This window comes from Bos indicus x Bos taurus, chromosome 22 (assembly GCF_003369695.1).
Source record: "Bos indicus x Bos taurus breed Angus x Brahman F1 hybrid chromosome 22, Bos_hybrid_MaternalHap_v2.0, whole genome shotgun sequence".
In the NCBI taxonomy this organism is placed as follows: Eukaryota; Metazoa; Chordata; class Mammalia; order Artiodactyla; family Bovidae; genus Bos; species Bos indicus x Bos taurus.
In genome coordinates, this window is record NC_040097.1 from 19440971 (window position 1) to 19460561 (window position 19591).

The following is a 19591-nucleotide window of genomic DNA, read 5'->3' on the forward strand; positions in this document are numbered from 1 at the left end:
GCAAAAGAACTTCCCTGACATCATTTCAGCCAAAGAACTTATTCTTCACTGGAATTTAAAAAGGGAAAAAGAAATCCATGCTTCATCTGACAAGAGGAACACATTCTTGCAGCTCTGACAATGCCAAGCCTCTGAAAAAACAGGTTAAGGGAGGTGCTTCCACTGCAAAGCATGAGTCCAGCATGAATCCCACAGAGGGATTCACACCACCATGCCAATTTCCACCAGCAAGTCAAATGCCAGCCCCAAGCATCCTACCATAAAGCCTCGGGGTACCGAACTGGAGCCCAAAAGAGACACGAAGGGCCAGCCACTGACGAGGCATGGCATGGCTGGTCCAGGCTCCATGGGTCAACAGTGAAGCTCAAAACAGAGTGGGCTGTTCTCCAATCCTGCCTTCAACCTGTTTACTCACTAAGCTGCTTTGACACCACACCTGTTTCTGGACTAGCCTGGAAGCCCCCACAGCACAGCAGATGGCAGAGTGTTTGCATAACAAATGTTCTCAAGGGTCAGCCTGTGGAAGTGGCTGCAGGGACTGCTGAGGGTGGGACAGGATGGGCGGCAGGGGCCCTCTCGGGGGGCCACAGCACAGCCGTCAATCCCAGACTTTGCTGGGGACGCATCCCAACCATGTAAGGGTTGCATGAGTCTGAGCTCTGAGTGTACTGGGCTCTGCTCTTCCTTCCGACAGTGCTGTCCAGGATAACAAAAACCCATGGCTGTAAGATCAAGCTACAAAGGCGATCTTTGTTGATATTTAGTTGCTAAGTCATAATAGACTCTTTTGTGACCCCATAGAATGCAGCCCAGCAGGCTTCTCTGTCCATGGGGTTTTCTAGGCAAGAATACTGGAGTGGGTTGCCATTTCTTTCTGCAGGGGATCTTCCTGACCCAGGGATCAAACATGCATCTCCCATATTGGAAGGCAGATTCTTTACCACTGAGCCACCCAGGAAGCCCACAGAGGAAATCTAGTAAGGACATTAAGAACATACATACATATATAATACACACACACACACACACGAAAGAACAAAACCATATCAATTTTAAAACCTAACTTCAAACATAGTTCCAGCTAAACTTCCAACTTTGCACTCTTGAATTTAACTTGAGATTTAACTCAAGTCTAAACTTTGTAACTCTCAAATTTCAATTCCTAACTCTCAAGTTTCTTAATTGTAATGTCAAGTCATGCTTAGTCTTTTGAAGAGGGAAATCAAGTTTAATAGCTGACTGGAATGAGTTCCTATGATTTGTAAGATTGGTTTAAGGTCATACCTAGTCTTCAAAGGTTAAGAAAATCCCCACTTCATGTTGTAGAGTTTGATGCCAGAATACTGTCCTATCTTGGCAGGGCTATGGAAGAAATGGTTGCTCAATCATTCAATTGTCCATTTAAAAAAAAAAAGAATCCATGATACAAGAAATATAGCATAAAGCTCCTCAGTGGAGCAAATAGCCATCTTAGGGGCCATGCTTCACAGACAACCTGCATGTCTGCAGAGACTATCCACCCCACCCTCCTCCCCCAGTGACATCTGATAGACTACAGTTTTCAACATGAAGAACTAGCTCTGCATGTTCAGCTCCTTTTGACTAGGGAGTCAAACTCAGGTTACTTGGAAACCAGTGTGCTCAATATCAATAAGAATCCGGGGCCCATTAACAGGGTGAGTTGAGGGGACTGGAAATAAGCTGAGATTCACCTTCACTCCTCTCCCAGGGTTTCTGTTGACTCCCTGATCAGCCTTCCTTCACCCAGGGGCGATGGCAAAACTGCTGAGGTGATGATGACAAAGCAAGTGAGAAGATGCTCTCTGAGGGCAGGGACCACCTCTCTTTGTTCTCTGCTGTCCTAACAGAAGCTAGAAGACAAGCTGGCCTGTGGCTGGGTCGCAATAAATAACTGATACATACAAATAAGAGTGCTCCGAGAAAGCCATTTGTGGCCTCCTGAATTACTCACAAAATCCTATGCAGGAGGGAACTGTATTCTTATTTCAGTTTCAGGGTCAAGAAAACAAAGCCAGAGAGAGTATCAAGACACTTGCCTAAAGCCACATAACTAACAGTGAGCAGAGCTAGTCTCAATCTTCAGAGCAAAGAATTCTCATAAGTGAGGGAAATAGTTTATAATTTCAAATCTCTCAGATGGGGAGGACATGGCTCTTTGTAACCTGCCTCAAGATTCATCCCATCAATTTAGGTTAGTGATACTAACTATGCCAAATACTGAAGTGGAAGACAACAATTCGGGTAAATTCAGTTAAAGAATCAGTGGATAGGTGTCAGGGGCAAGGGGGGCTCCCAAAATTAAATGCAAACATTGAATGTGTACCTGAATTGTTCTACAGAAAATGCCCAGAGCTTTCAGACTGAAAAGATTCTACGACCCTGCCAATGTTTAATGAATTAGCTGCTTATCATTAAATTATGCTTCCAATTGTCACCCCAAGCTTACTCCTTGGAAGAAAAGCTATGACAAGCCTAGACAGCATATTAAAAAGCAGAGACATTACTTTGGCAACAAACATCCATCTAGTCAAAGCTATGGGTTTTCCCGCAGTCATGTATGGATGTGAGAGTTGGAATATAAAGATAGCTGAGCACTGAAGAACTGATGCTTTTGAACTGTGGTGTTAGAAAAGACTCTTGAGAGTCCCATGGACTGCAAGGAAATCAACCAGTCCTTTTTCCTAAAGGAAAGCAGTCCTGGATATTCATTGGAAGGACTGATGCTGAAGCTGAAACTCCAATACTTTGGCCACCTGATGCAAAGAACTGATTCATTGGAAAAGACCCTGATGCTGGGAAAGATTGAAGGTAAGAGGAGAAGGGGATGACAGAGGATGAGATGGTTGGATGGCATCACCTACTCAATGGACATGAGTTTGAGTAAGCTCTGGGAGTTGTTGATGAACAGGGAAGCCTAGCATGCTGCAGTCCATGGGGTTGCAAAGAGTTGGACATGACTGAGTGACTAAACTGAACTGAAAGAGTCCAATGGGCTCCAAATGCCTTTTGTATACCTGCTATGAGGGAAATAACTAGCATAAACGCTTGGTGAGTGTTAGGTAGGAGAACAGTCAGTGTCTGCAAATACCCCAGGTGTGGAAAAAACCCTCTGAGATTGGTTAAGGAAGAATATTAGTTCACAATTCACGCTGCTGTCAGCTTTCATTCACAGTGAGACCAAAGAGCAAATCTATCAATAACCAATTGGTCTTGAGGATGGTTTACACCATGGGACTTCATATCAAGGAACAGACTTGATGGTCTTCAAAAATATGGAAAGGAGACAAGAAATACCACCTGATAGCAGTGCCTGCCAAGAGGATCTTTCTAACCATTTAATTTTCAATGATCTTCATCTGCAGTAAGAATGTCCAGACTTAGGTAAGGCTCTGTACTTGGGGAAATCACCCTCAAGCTTAAGACATATACAAGATGTTCCAAGAACTGCAATATACCACTTGCTCCTATATCATCTTCAGAATCCCTTGTGATTCTAGGCAACATGTTTAACACAAAAGAGTCATCAAACAGACAACATCTAGATGTGGGGAACCAGTTTGGCAAATTGCTGCTGGCTGCCTATACAGTTAAAGGCACCAATGAGTCCTTAAAGGAAGGAGGACATATTTCTTTCAAATCCTACAGAATTAATAGGATTAATTAATTAATTAATTCTTTCTCTTAAGAAAGGAGAAAAAGTACAGAATTAATCTAGAATGCCCAGACACCAGAAAGAAAGATGAAAGAGTAAACATTCCGCTCTTGCCATGCTGATTCACAGAAAAGATAAAAGAAGAGGAAGCAAAGGAGGAAGAGCAAGAGGGAGAAGAAAGGAAGAAGAGGATATTAAAAAAAAGAGGAAGGAGAAGCAGCAGCAGCAGCTGTGGCAGCTACAGTAAACTTTTCTAACTGGAGTTCTCCAAACTGGAATAAGATGGCTGTTAAAACAGTGAGCTAGCCATCACTCTAGGCATTTTACATGGACTTATATGTGAACTAAACCTAAGGCTATAAAATAGAGAAGATGGGTAAGTACAAGATGACTGTACTAAAACACCAAGAAACAAACACATGTAGTCCGTGCGTGATCCTTTAAAGCTAGTATGATGATGAGGCAGTTTACAGAGAACAACGATGTTCACAAATCAACTCATCGCAAATTACACGCTTACTAGGTCTATTAAGACGTGATGACCTTGGGAGTTGACTCAGAGTCTTCCTTAACCTAACAAGCATGCTAAATATCATCAATTAGGTTGGCAATTAAAATTATAATTTATCTAACACATTTCCCTCACCCAATTCCTGCCTCTTTCTACGGCTCAAGAAGCTGTTGGGTGATCAATAGCAGCTCTTAGGCTATGATGCTCGCTCGTGCTCTCTCTCTCTCCCTTTCCTCTCTCACCCTTTCCTCTCTCTCTCTTAAGCATTTCTATTATGGATAATTTATTAAACCTTAAATTTCTTTCCTATTTGTAAGTTTCAGCAAAATTTAGTCAGGTTTCAACAGAGTGTCAAGGGATAATTAGGACAGTTAGCAGTAATTTATCATTTCTCAGCTGGGTTTTCAAGCTTCCGCTGACTGTCTGCAAAAGTCCATCAGCCCGTTCTACACAGATCACTATGAAATCTCATTTACCTTTGTGCAAATCACTTTTCCACTTAACTGAAGTGAGTTGAAAGAGAGTCAACCCATCCCTGAAAATCCAGCCACCAGTGTGTGCGTGCGTGTGTGTGTGTGTGTGTGTGTGTGTGTGTGTGTGTGTGACTGGAGGCCGTCTGAGGCCGGAGCTTCCAGTGAACTCCTATAATGGCTAGTGGGTGTTACAATGCCACGGCAGGTTTTTCCACATGCTATGTGTTAGAACTGTAAATCAGGCAGCCCAACTTCAGGTTAGATCTTCAGAAAATATGTGTGGGACCCTACAGAGAGGCCGACAGCACCTTTTACAGAGCAAATATCGCCTCACATGTAGTCCACCAAAGATGGAAAGCCTGGAGAAGGCAGAGACAACAGCTCTGCACCGCTTCTGTGGAGAAGAAGGATTTTATTAAGCTGGAGCTGAAAAGGGAGGACCTTGTGTTCTTTTGAGAGACTCATTTACTAGATGGTGAAAAATGAATGCTCTGGGTAATTTCATTTCGAATTGATTTATTTCTAAACGGGAGAAAATTGACACTTGGTGAAGAAAGTAAAAAGCAAGTCTCTGGGAAGAATCAGCTAGTCTCAGGTATAACCTAATTATTTGAACAAAGGAAATAAGAACAGAAGGCAAGGTGCAAGGTCACCCAGGAAAGTCATTCCTTGCGATGAATACCTTCTTTTTCCCCTCCCGACAGACTCCCCAAAAAGTGTAAATTGACCCCTATCTCCAGTTTATTTCTGACACCTAAAACCTAATCAAACTTCACTTTAAAGAAAATCTAATAGTTATTCTCAATTAGATTGCACAGCAAATTAAATCATAAATTTCTCTCTCCTAGCCCTGGTTTGTCACATTCCTAAAATACAACTTTCTACCCTCTAGCACTTTATTTAAATCTCTGAGGCCAGGCTCAGAAGCAAGTTATGGATTTGATAATTTGCTAATGTGGCCACAGTCATTGTTCTGAGCCATATTTATGATTTTATTGGATCTTAGAACAATCAATAATAATCCATCGATGTCCCTGACTCTGGGGTTTTCTCACAGTCCACAAATGGGGCAGTGGATTCATTTTTAATGTACTCACTTAGCACTCCTTCCCTGAGAGACAGTCCTGCATATATTAATAAAGGCCAAGGAATGAATGGCATCGGTGCACATACCTTACCCTGAAGAATTAGCTGCAGGAGAAGATTTAACACAGAAAGAAGGGGAAGAATAGACTAACAGGACCCATTTTGTACAGCACCAGTCATTAAAGTTAATGGAATTACCCTGTGGTCATGCACTAAACGGAGCCTTTGGGAAGTTAAGCTCTTCTAGGGCCATTGATTCGCAGACTTCACTCCACAATCCCCATTGGCATCTGATGAGTATTGCAGATATTGCAGAAACACTTTAGAAATTGTTGACTCAAACTGCCAGTTAAGCATACTAAGGAGTAACAATAACTGAATATTTTAGAGGAGATGATCAAATGGAGGATGGTTTTCGTGGACAGTAGCAGAAAGTTCAAGTCTTCCTGGATGAAACAACATGGGGACTTTATTAAATCATGTAACCAAAAGGTCTAGATGTCATACAGGATTCAGGGCTGGTTAATTCAGAACCCCCTATCATGTGACCAAGGATCCAACTTCTTCCCATCTCTGCCATTCGGGGCCTCAGCATCTGGTTCATTCTAAAGCAGGTTGGAATCCTGGGAATACTAAGATGGTGGCCAGCAGCATCAGGATCAGTGCAAGCATGCCTTCCCACATATCCTTCAGGATCTGGGAACAGCTATTTCTGAAGCCAATGGAATCTTACTCTCTAAGTGACTTAGGTCAGGCTGATCAAAGTCATCGCTGTGGCAAAGAGTTGGCTGAAGCCAGCGATGGGCAGCCCCTGGGCCAATCTTGCTCAACTGTGCTTTTGCAAATACAGTTTGATTGGAATATAGGCACACCCATTTTTACAAATCCATTTACATACTTTGAATAGCTGCCTTTGTGCTATAAAGGTAATCGTATAATTGTGACAGAGACCATCAAGCCCTCAAAGCCTAAAATGTTTACCATTTGGGCTTTTATGAAAAAACTTGCCATCCTCTGGATTAACTAAATGAGGTTGGCACCTGGAGCTAGAGATGGATTCGCATGCATCCTGTCTCCTTGGCTGCTAAATAGCAGAGTATGGAGAGTATTCTGGGGAGACAAGCAGTGCCCAGAAGATATATGACACCAAACTATTCAACTTCCTAGAAACTTGAAAGCCAGATCACTGTAGAGGATCCACCATACTGAGCACAGGTGAAATACCCTCTGTCCTTAGAATACAATCCGAACAATAGGTACATTAAAAACAGAAGTATGACTCCTTACAGTGGTGTTGTACTTATGCCGGTAGAACAATCTTGCTCATCTCTTCAAATGTATCTTCCATCATCACCTCTCTCTCCACCCTGAAGCCCTGCCCACCCAGGCTCCAGCAATCTCCTTGACTTTGCCAAGCTCATCTCTGCTGCTGTTTCCTCGGCCCAGAAGTTTTTCCCTCCCCAGCTCTTTCTTTGGCTGGACTCTGCTCATTCCTCGGGTCTCAGCTTATGGGTCACCTTTGCAGTGGGCCTGTTCTGACCACCCTACCTGAAGCAGCACATTCCCCCATCCCCCATCCCCCTCACTCTCCCCACGTTCTCCTCTTTCACAGCACCATTTACAGCCTTTCTAAAACTCCTCAAAATCTGCAATCATTTTACTTGTTCATTTTCATGTAGAGAAAGACAATAAGGTGAGAGTTATTCCTTGGCAGTCTTTCCCCTCATTGTATCCCAGTTCCCTGAAGTGCTTGAAACATAGTAGGTACTCAATCAACACAGGTAGAAGGAATTAATATGAACTATACAACTTCTGTGCTTCCCTGGTGGCTCAGTGGTAACAAATCCTCCTGCAGTGCAGGAGATATGGGTTCAATCCCTGGGCTAGGAAGTTCCCCTGGAAAGGAAATGGCAACCCACTCCAATATTCTTGCCTGGAGAATCCCATGGAGAGAGGAGCCTGGGGGAGTAGAGTCCATGGGGTTGCAAAGAGTCAGATGGGACTTAGTGAGGAAACAACAATATACAACTTCTACAGCCTTCTTAGTCTTCCTCTCTTATAGCCCTTATTTTACCTGTCCTTAAAGACAGACAAGGACTATGCCTCATTCCTCTTGTTCTCCCAGGACCTGTACCAATATGTGGAACACAGCAGGCAATGGACGAATGAATTAAAGAATGAATCCTAGATATTGGGTTGGCCAGAAAGTTCATTCAGGTTTTTCTGTAAGATGTTATGGACAAACCCCGAACGAACATTTTGGTCAACCCAATACAAAAGCACGGGCAGGCAGGATGTTCATTTCCTGGGAGGCCGTAACAGGATGCTGTTGGCAGCGAGGGAATCCTCACCCTCAATCACAGAGCAGAGCGGTTCCAGGCTGGAAGCAGCTACCGTAGAGCACACTGGGTTCCCAGGTGTAGAGAAGGATGTAGGACCGATTTAAAGGCTACAGAGGGGGATCATTTACGGGAAGGCAGAGATACTACAGGACTTTCAAGGTCACGTGCCTGTCTGGGGTTCTCTGAGTCATCCCCTGCTCTGAGGTTCTTCCTCAAGAATGAGTTTCATCCCTGGTCATGTGACAGAAGAGCTGAGCTTGGAATCACATTTATTCCTTCTAAGATTAAACAGTGTCCTCAAAATTACCCTGCTAGAACTGGATTACATCTGGGAGTTCATACAATTTATAACCAACAGAAGAATTGAAACACAAATAAAAGGTCCTGTTGGGCGATTTTCAGGGCATCCATCTAGAAAGTATGATTAGAAAAAAATTTTTTCAGGGACCAAACACTGATACACAGACCCTGGGGCAGGGGGCAGAGATGTGAATATGAACATTAGGATAAATGGATTTCGCCACAAAGTAAAAGAATATGTGAGTTTACTTTGTTCACTCTATGTTGGTTATTCTTCTAAACCACTTTAGGCAAGGTCAACATCCTAAACAACTTCATGTTTATTTTTCATGAACCATCAGGAACAAGAAAAGCGTATTCAAAACTACAGGGGAAAGAAATGTGGGTTTTCATTACAAGAGCCGAACCAATTATCTTTATATTGAATGAGCCCAGAAGGATTGCAAACCATCATTTTCATCCTTTCCCTCTGTGGCGTGGGATTAATCTGATTCAGAAGGCTTCTAGCAATTTATGTCTCTCTTTCCCTCATCTTGGTGGATGAGCAGCTCTTCCAGCAAGAGGATTTGCTATGAGACTGAAGGTGTAGGATTGACGTTTCGTGACACATCAGGTTAAAATTTCAAAACTATCCTTTCTCAGCACTGACATACTTCACAAATAAATTGGAGGACAATTTCTCACTGTGTTTGGCCCCACAGCCATTACACATTCTCACCAACCCAATGTTTTTCACTCAGATGTCATTAGAAAGGACATTATTTGAATTCTTCCATGTATGCGCCTCTGCACCTCGCCATGTCTATTATTCATTACCCTGCCTTCCCTCTGACCCAGGCTTGGTCATCAAACCCTTAAGTCTTCCAGCTGCTTTTCAAGCCTTGAGAATTACTTTAGTAATGGCTTTGGCATAAAGGACAAACAGAATAATTCAGGATGAATTTGGGAATAAGAATCAAATCTAGGTCATCTAGATCAAGAATTCAAAACTTATTAATACTAAACAAATAAAACAGCAGTTCATAAATCTGGGTAACCACCAGAATCAATTGCGAGTTTAGGTCACATAGACTGAAAATCAAAACATATTTAGCTACACAAATAAAATGGCAGTTCATAAATCTGTGTAACCATCATAATCAATTGGGGACTTTTCAAAAACCATTTTTAGGGGCCCCATCATCAGAGCCCACTCATTGGAAAAGACTCTGGTGCTGGGAAAGATTGAGGACAGGAGGAGAAGGAGGTGACAGAGGATGAGATGGTTAGATGGCATCATCAACTCAAAGGACATGAGTTTGAGCAAACTCTGGGAAATGGTGAAGGACAGGGAAGCCTGGTGCGCTGTGTTCCATGGAGTTTCAAAGTGTCAGATGTGACTGAACAACTGAACAACAAAATTAGAGATTTGAACATAGGAAGTCTGAGCACTAGTGATGTGCTTAAGATAAAGACAGAAGAAAGAATGTATGAGCAGAATCATGTCCCAGTGGAAAATTCTTCTGATGGGATGCCTGTGAAATAAAAAATTATAGAGATAGTTTTCTATATTTCTTCATAAATTATAAATAATATAATGGAAAACCAGGACCATATTAGGTAGGCGGTGAAAGGTCCCTGCACCCTGGGCAACCCAGGGTGCCCCTTCCACCTGGCCCTGAAACCAGGGGCATCTCAACACAGGGCTGCCTCTTTCACTAAGCAATACGTAGATCCACACACTTTACACTCAAACAGATGTCTCCTTTTATATTTTATTCTTTTTACTGAGTACTGAAACAAATGTTTTCAGTTTTGTCTGGATCTGTTTGAGTTGAAATGTCCAGTTGCAACCAAAGCACCCATTATCTTAGGGGCTTTCACTCCCTGTTCTGTATTTAAGGTGTGTAATGTGGCCTGTAACAAATTAATCATCTGAGAAGACTGAACTGACCACTCATATTTAGTCCAAACTATTCAATCCTTGTCACAGGATTCATCGGAACAAGTTTAACTACTTATTTTTTTTTTTAACAAAATAAACATTTTACCCAAGCCAGTTATTTAGATGTCACAGGTTTAAAACTTTAAACTTAAAATGAAGTGGTTACATGGAGTTAGAGAATTTTATGCACATTGTCCTAGACCTGAAACATATACAGCAAAATAGTGAGAGAATAATATCTTCAGCGATTACTAGTACTTAGCACCTAGTATTTCACAGCAAAATGACAGAGAATAAATGCCCCAACTGCATCAACAGAGGGAAGAAGGTGAGTCTGAATAATAATGCCTTATATTTACATAGCACTTTAAGGTCTATAAAGCACTTTGCCTTTCACAGTATATTTGATTTGACAGTGACTAAAATAACCCCCCAAACTCTGAGCATCAGGTGGAAAAGATAGTCCACCGAAACCTGTAAAACACTGACATTAAAAAAGCATCAAAATATTTGCCACATTTTTGTGTCACAGACCCCCAAATAAATTTAACAGCCAATACCCACTTTGCTATATGTCAGGACCTCCAATTACTAAAGGAATTTGTTTGGTAGCACTAATGAAAAATTAAACATCTAAAACATATAATTCTGCTATAAATTGACATCCAGCAATAAAGTAGCATTTAAGTTAGTTAACCTTCACCTGTATAATAAAATTACAGAGAGAGTCCCCTGGGTAGTTTTAGATGGAAGTCACATTATTCTAAGCAGAGAAAAACAATGCAGATGAATCTATGTTGAGGGAGACAAAATATTTACAAAACATCTCCTTATGTATCTTTGGCTATGCTTACAGAGTGCAAAGCAGTCAATCCTAAAGGAAATCAACCCTGAAAATTCATTGGAAGGACCGATGCTGAAGCTGAAGCTCCAATACTCTGGCTACCTGATGCGAAGAACCAACTCATTTGAAAAGACCCTGATGCAGTTTGGGTCAAATGCCATTTGGGAAAGATTGAGGGCAAGAGGACAAGGGGGCAACAGAAGATGAACTGGTTGGATGACATCATCAATTCAATGGACATGAGTTTGAGCCAACTCTGGGAGACAGTGAAGGACAGGGAAGACTGGTGGGCTACAGTCCATGGGGTCGCAAAGAGTCGGACACAACTGAGGAACTGAACAACAGCAACTGAGTACAAGGTGTTCTGAGGATCAGCTCAGATGATAAAATGGAAAATCAGGCTTTCAGACAAGCCTGGGTTTGAATCCCAACTCTCCTATCTGTAACTTATGTTTTGTTCTTATCGTTGTTAAGTGACTGCCTCCATAAACCTTAGTCTAAGTATAAAATATCAATGCCCTATTTTTAGATTCATGAGGATTAAGTGAAAATTATAAACTAATAGCAGATATTTATTGAGACTTTCCTGTATGTCAAGTGCTATGTCAAAGACATTTACATGTATTATCATCTGTTTGATCTTCACAACACCCCTATGAGGCAGGATACTATTAAGACCCCCATTTTATAACCTTATAAATAGATGAGGCTAAAAAGGTTGACTTTTGCAAGAGTCATAGAAATGATAGGTGTTAGCTCTGGGAAGGAAACCAGGCCATCTGGCTGCAGAGTCCTCCCTCTTCATCAGGAGTGTAGTCCTGATGACATTTCCCTTCCACCCTCACTCCATCCGCAGCATTCCCCTCCGATCCACCTAAGCTGCCCTGGAGTTTGAGAGAACAGGGGGAAAATTAACAAATAGAAATGGAAGAAGACCAGAGAGTTTGGTTAATTTTCCTTTCAGTGCTTTGACCCACATGGCATCATGCAATTCAAGATTAACTAATTAGAAATGGAAAAACTCAGTGATTTGATACTCACTTAGAAGAGGGCTGGTTTAGAAGAAAGAAACTTTCCCACAGGGGAAAGACAGGCTCATTTCCCTTTCCTGCCCAGAAAGCTAGGGATGAGGGCTTTTGCCTCCAAATCACCAGGCAGGGAAGGAAAGTCAACGGGAAGGATGGGATTGGAGGTGCCCACTCCCACCTGTACACCCAACCCATCCCCTGAACACCAAACTGAATTTCGATTTACCAAACTCAGGAAAACTGGGTTCATTTTCAGAGCAGAGAAGCAAATTGTAAGGCAACTGCACAAGATAAAAGTGATTGCATCCTGAAGATACTAATTCTTCAGCAGTAGACACAGGCATTAGATATAAACACAGGCAAGGTGATTTTCCTCATGTCTTTAATCAAATGATAAAAGTCTCTGGCAAATTATAGCTCTCATGAAATTTCTTTCCAGATGAAAATAATAAATACCAGTCAAGTAAGAATCATTTTGATTTTTGAGATGTTGGTTTCTCCTTTCTCTGCACACCAAATATGAGAAATTCTTCTGGATTGGAAAGCAAGCTGCTATGTGGACACCCCTCCACATCCAATCACTTCTTTGCTAAGTGGCTCTGCCCTGGAGAGATCTGTACATGAACATCACTGACTGTGTCTGTTAAAATGCAGTGCCCTGGGTCTCACATCTGACCTACTGAGCCAGCAGAGGGGGCAGACAAGTTTCTGTCCTATTGAAGCCTACTTTAAGCCGTGGTGAAGTGCACTGTTGGTTCAGGAGCACAGCTTACTCATTACCACCAAGGGATACAGCAGAGGTTGAAAGTTACCAGGGCTGAGATTTCATACCCCGAGTAATAAGGCAGATGTCTGAATGTTCAAGTGGTCAATTTTGTAAGTTCAGACTAGATGTTCAAACTAGGCAAGTGATATGATCAGAACAAAGTGGTTTTTTTCCCCCAAGAATGTAAGCTAAAAGGCAGTAATTAATAGTGAGAGAATTTACTGTATGAATAAATGAACTAGACAGGGCTGCAAACAACCGGTATACCACAAACAGTCTCATAAAGTGACACCTTAGCCTGTCTTAAGGACAAGAAAGCTGAGAGTAAGATTAAAATTAACAAAAACATGGACTTCCCTGGTGGTCCAAGGGTTAAGAATATGCCTGCGAATGCAGGGGACACAGGTTTGATCCCCAGTCTGGGATGATCACACATGTCTTGGAGTAACTAAGCCTGTGTGCCCCAATCACTGAGCCTGCACTCTAGAGCCCTAGAGATGCAATTCCTGAGTCCACGTGCCCTGGGGCCTATGCTCTGCAACAAGAGAAGCCACCACAGTGAGAAGCCCGCACACCATGACTAGAGAATAGCCCCTCATTGGAAAAGACTCTGGTGCTGGGAGGGGTTAGGGGCAAGAGGAGCAGGGGACGATAGAGGATGAGATGGCTGGATGGCATCACTGACTCGATGGACATGAGTCTCAGTGAACTCCGGGAGTTGGTGACGGACAGGGAGGCCTGGCATGCTGCAATTCATGGGGTCACAAAGAGTCGGACACAACTGAACGAATGATCTGATCTGATCGGATCATGTCACTAAAGAAAGCCCACACAAAGCAATGAAGACCCAGCACAGCCAAAAATTAAGTAAGTAAGTAAGTAATAAAAAAAGAAAGAAACATGCATAAGGCCCTAGGAATAAGATGTGGTGGGCTGGGCATTCTATTCCCATCTTCATATTGGTTTCTTCTCATCATCACTCAATATATTTGCTAGGGTTTCTCCCCATTTGAAATATGAGGAAATAAATGTTCATAGAGGTTAAGAGGCTGGCCCAAACTCATAAAACTAAAACTTCTATGGAGCCTCTTACTGATGTCAAAGTGTATTAGCTCCTGGACTTTTCCTTAGAGCTAAAATGTCCTCTAAGTTCATGAATTGCAAAGATTAGCAAATCTTGTGGAAGGGACCAAAGAAACTCTTCAGTGAATGGAGAGCTTGTTTATTGCTATTTTAATTTGTAAATCACATTTCTTTGAAGGATTTGTTTCTTTGTTCTTCCGAAAGCAATCCAAAAAAGTAATCACTAATGTATCAACAGTTAATAAGAGACACTTCCCACAGCGTTAACACTATAAAATTAAATATCTAAGTAGAGGATTCAAGCACCATAAACACAGAAGAGTGTAAGCAAGCATATTTTATAAATAGCTCTTATAAAATTCTAAATTACCTGCCTGCCATAAATCTCTCTCTTTAATATATCTAAAGCACTCTCCCACCTAAGGACGCACATAGTAATTGCTCTAAAAGCTCACATTAAACTTACTCAGTAGCATCTCTTTTAAAGGACAGAACATTGCCTTAATAATGTGGCTAGTTGAAATTACATTTTCGAGTATGATTTGGGAATTGGATTAGTGGAAAATCTGGTCTTTGTCAGTGATGGCAGAATAAGGGAGAGTCTTGACAGAAACTCCAGAAAACCCACACCTCCGACTGCACATTGAAATACAACACATCATGTGCTTCTATAAAGTTAGGAGCATAGATCTGTTCTATCATTAGCATCTCCACCCTCCTCCCATGCCACCCAAGATAGCCATAGTAAACAATGACAAAATGCAGGTTCTCAAGAAGCTTACATTCTCCAGGGACTAAAGAAACAATATGGTACAGGAAAAAAAAAAGTAACATACCAACAAATAAAAGACAGTGAAGAAGACCCTGAAGGAAATCAAAAGGCCTGGACAAAGAACGTTGCCTGCCATTAAGCCATCAGCTATTGCAGCAGCTCCTACAGTGCACCCTGAGGGGAATTCAGGAAGGAGAAAAAGTGGATATTGGCCCTAGATAGTAAAGATGTGTATCAAAGAGATTTCAACAAGCCAGACTCTTGCACCTTCCCATACATAAAAAAGCAGTAAAATCATTACCCTGAGATGAAGGTTTTTTGTGTGTGATTATCAGTAATCTTTTGATGTTCTACTACATTTTTTTCCAGTAAAACTCCTATATATCCTGGCTTCTCTTTTATCTCTTTGGAACAGTTCGTCTGAGCTATCTGAGAGGCTGTCTTCCCAGGCTATAGTCCTCAGTAGGGTCTTAGAATAAAACATAACCCACAACTGTTAGGTTATGGGGTTTTGTTTTCAGTAGAGGATGGCAAACAGGATAGGGAGTGAGGGGCTTAGGAGGGCTACTTCAGATGGGAGGGGGTGTCTGGGAGGGCCAATGCTAAAGCAACATCTGGTTGTATATGTACATGATGAGGTGCTATGCACTTAGCTGCTCAGTTGTATCTGACTGTGTGGTCCCATGGACCATACCTCACCATCTCCCTTCTCCATGGAATTTTCCATGCAAGAATATTGGGGCAGGTTGCCATTTCATACTCCATGGGATCTTCCCAACCCAGGGATTGAACCCTCATCTCTTGTGACTCCTGCATCAGCAGGTGGCTTCTTTACCAGTAGCACCGCACGGGAAGCCCCTTGTAATGGTGATATGTATCAAGATATGTATACATATGTACATATGTATGCATGTGTAGACACATATGGTGGTGTGTGGTTGAGGCCAGAAAAAAGGGGTCATTTCTCAAGCCTGTAGGATATTCAAATTGCTTCACCAATCACCTGGTGGATAACGGTGCCCTCTTACTTTTAAACTCAAACAGGAGAGTGAATAATCAGCTGAGAAGTAAGAGGTCACTTTTTTCGTTTGATATTTCTCTTTCCTGTCACAAATGCCTCTCTGAGTAAGCTAGTCCACCTTGTTCTTTGCAAAGAAGAATTTAAAGCCCACAAAACAAAAATCCTAAAGGGATAGCATGTTCAAGAGGCTCACTCAGTGGTGCACCTCCTCTAACAACAACGGTTGCTTCAGAGGAAGAGACCATTACTGGGCTTATTGCTATTACCATGCAGTGTGAGACAAAAATGGTTTAGAAGCCAGGCATTAGGTGGGATATCAAGAGACAGAAGCAAAGATGAACAAAATAGTCATTGCATTTTCCATGGCAGATTGTCAAATACTGCCTCATAATATTTGACTGTATGAATTTCAAAATCTGAAATGCTCAGTCAGATTTTGTTTTCAAAACCCAATAGCTAGGGGTTTCCCTGGTGGTCGAGTGATTAAGAATCCACCATGCAATGCAGGGGAAACGGGTTCAATTCCTGGTCTGGGAAGACCCCACATGCCACAGAGCAACTAAGCCCGGTGCAACACAACTACTGAGCCTGTGCTCTCAAGCCCAAGGACCGCAATGAGAGAAGCTACCGCAATAAGAAGTCCTGCGCCACAGCTGGAGAGAGCCCCTGCCCACTGCAACTAGAGAAAAGCCCGTGCAGCAACAAAGACTCAGCGCAGCCAAAAGCAATAATAAAAAAATGATTAAAAAACAAAACCCAACAGCTAAATACTGACGATGCAGTTCTGCTCTCTGGCAGGGCTGACTTCTGGCTTCCTAGGGTCAAGGTTACGGGGCCATCACCGCATACTATCTTTTTTTTTTTTTTAATATGTGAATGTTTAGTGGTTTATTTATAATTATCCAAAACAACCAATGTCCCTCAGATGTAAACAAGCTTATAGTTATTAAAAAGGAACAGATTACTGATACATGCAAAACAGATCATCTCAAAGGCATCATGCTAAGTAAAGAAACCAGATTCAAAGGCTACATATGGTATCAATTCAGGTATGTGACACTGCTAAAAATCGAAACGGGGAAAGAATATAGGTCAGTAGTTACCAAGAATAAGAGGTAGAGAAGAGTGATTGACCACACAGGGACGTGGGGAATTTGGGAGGGGGAAAGGTGATGGGAATATTCTATACCATGATTGTGGTAAATAAACTGTTTTTTGGTAAACTTTATCAAAACTTGCAAAATGCTTTTTACAGGGTAAATTTTAGGTTAAGGACCTCAATGAAAAAAGTGGTAAGAACTTTAAAATATTCCGCTAACTTTTCTATTATTGCTTACTTGAAATATTAACATGCTCTTTGTTGTCACTGAGCACTCAAGGCTTGGCGATCCATGGACCTGCTGAAGGTTGTCCAAGGTATATGACAAATTCACTAATCTCACTTATTTCTATTAACAGCAGGACTATGCAGCATAACCTGTTTAGAAAAGAAACCCATATGATCCTTTTCAAGTTTTCCATTGGATCAGAGGTCAATGACCTCTCAGAAGCCATGTGGCAATTTCCAAAGTTTTTTCTAAATCACTATCACCTGAGCAAGCAATGCAACTTCAACTGTGATTTTAACTAGTCTAGGAAGTTACTGTGGAACAGCAACACTAGTAAATATCTACAATCTGAGAAGACTCATAGGATGCGCGTGTTAACAGTGAAGACGCAAAAGCCCCAAACACAAAGATTCTAAGTCAGTAGATTTAGAATAAAAATGGAATCAACCTTTCTACTAAAGTAACATGAAAAGTAATTCTTAGGTAGGTAGTACACGACTTTAGTGACTTAGCAGCAGCAGTGTAAGAATCATACTTAGAAAAAATAGAGTAGACAATTTTTGATACATAGACTTGTTCTAAAAGGACAGTTTTCAAAACTTTGTCATCCACTGAGATTATAGTTGTATGTACGTGCATGCTCAGTCAATTTAGTCACATCCAACTCTGTGACACTATGGACTGTTGCCTACCAGGATCCTCTGTCCATGGGATTCTCCAGGCAAGAATACTGGAATGGGTTGCCATGCCCTCCTCCAGGGGATCTTCCTGACTCAGGGATTGAACCCTTGTCTACTGTGTTGCAGGTAGATTCTTTACTGCTGAGCCACTGGGGAAGCCCAGTTGTATGTACAGCTGACTCTTAAAACCTGGGGGTTAACAGTTCCAAACCTCCCTCGAGGTGGAAAATCCATGTATAATTTATAGTCAGCCCAGATACATGCACTTCTGCATCTGCAGATTCCACCAACCACTGATCTGTATTACTGTAGTATTTACTACTGAAAAAATGCCCATATAAGTGAACCCTCACCATTCAAACTTCTGTTATTCAAGGGTCAAATGCATGTGGATGGTTTCTTTCAGCCATTTAATAATACACAAAGGGTTTAAGATGGCCCAGCTAATTCATATGGGAGAAATCCTCTGATCACATAGGAAACAACTGAAAGATGTCCAAAAGAATATAATCTACCAAAAACTGTAAAGAAAAATAAAAAATTTCCAAAAACTGTAATCTAAAAACAAACAGCTTAATGTAAAATACAATGGTAATAATGATAAGAACCACACTCAACAATTTATATCTGAGTGCTATACTCTGAAAATTACTCCATCATCACCACCAAAGCTAACAAAATCATTAAACATTTTGGCCAGATCACTGGGACATGAAAAAGTAGTCACTGCTAGAGTCAGAGAGTCTACAGCCATGGTAGTCAGCCATACTAGATTCGGTGCTTGTTAGGTTTTTTTTTGCTTCTTTTTTAAGTTTTATTGCCATTTTTAATTGAGATAAAACTCAAATAACATAAAAGCTACCATTTTCAAATGCGCAATTCAGTAGGTTTTAAAAATATTCAAAATGTTGCACAACTATCACCACTAATTCCACCACTAATCATCCCTAAAAGAAACCCTTACTCAGTACTCATTTCCCATTCCCTTCTTCCTACAGCCCTTGGTAACCACTAATCTACTCTTGTCTCTATTCAGTGCCTGCTTGTCTAGGAAATGTTTTAATGTTCCATTCAGAATCCTGAAATACCGTTTTGAGATAGTATAACCCATATACTCATACACATTTCAGCTGTGTATCATTTGTACACTCTATCAACCTGCGCCCGCCTCTTGACAAGGTCTCAATTTCTCCCCTGTTACTCCTATGCCTTTGCAGCATTACTGTGAGTGGCTGAAGGAATTCCATTAAATAGATACTGCACGAAGTAAGCATCTAACTCATCTGCTAGTTTGGGGATTTATATCTGAATATTGATTTTTTTTAAAAGTCTAGCAACTGGGTCTCTGTATTTCAAAAAACAATTTCAAAGTGAAGCTACTCCTATTAGACTGTTGTGGGGTTTTTTGGTTTTTGTTTTTTTACCATTTGCATGTTTGGAAGCCAGGCACAGAGGCTGAGAAAAGCTGAGAATTCATCTTTATCACACTGCGTGTCTGGAGCAAGCCTAAACTTTTTTTTTCATAAGGAATTACATTTGTTCCTTAAAGAACTTCCCAGAGATTCGATGTTAAAAGCCCCGTGGTAGCTGTGTTAAGCATTACAGCCACATGCAGATGAGCATCAAAGGCACATTAAGTTTATCTGGCATCGCTTGGAACCAAGCATTGCCTTACTTGCTCACAGCCAGTCTCAAAGCCATAAAACCTTATTTCACAAAAATGTAACATTAACACCCCAGTTAAACTTGCTTCTGATTTC

The 19591-nt window shown here is 41.4% G+C and overlaps 1 protein-coding gene across 8 annotated transcripts in view; it reads right to left on the reverse strand.

Annotated features, from left to right (window-relative positions):
* Positions 1-19591, reverse strand: part of FHIT (fragile histidine triad) — a 1526080-nt gene that overhangs the window by 280201 nt on the left and 1226288 nt on the right. The window lies entirely within an intron of this gene.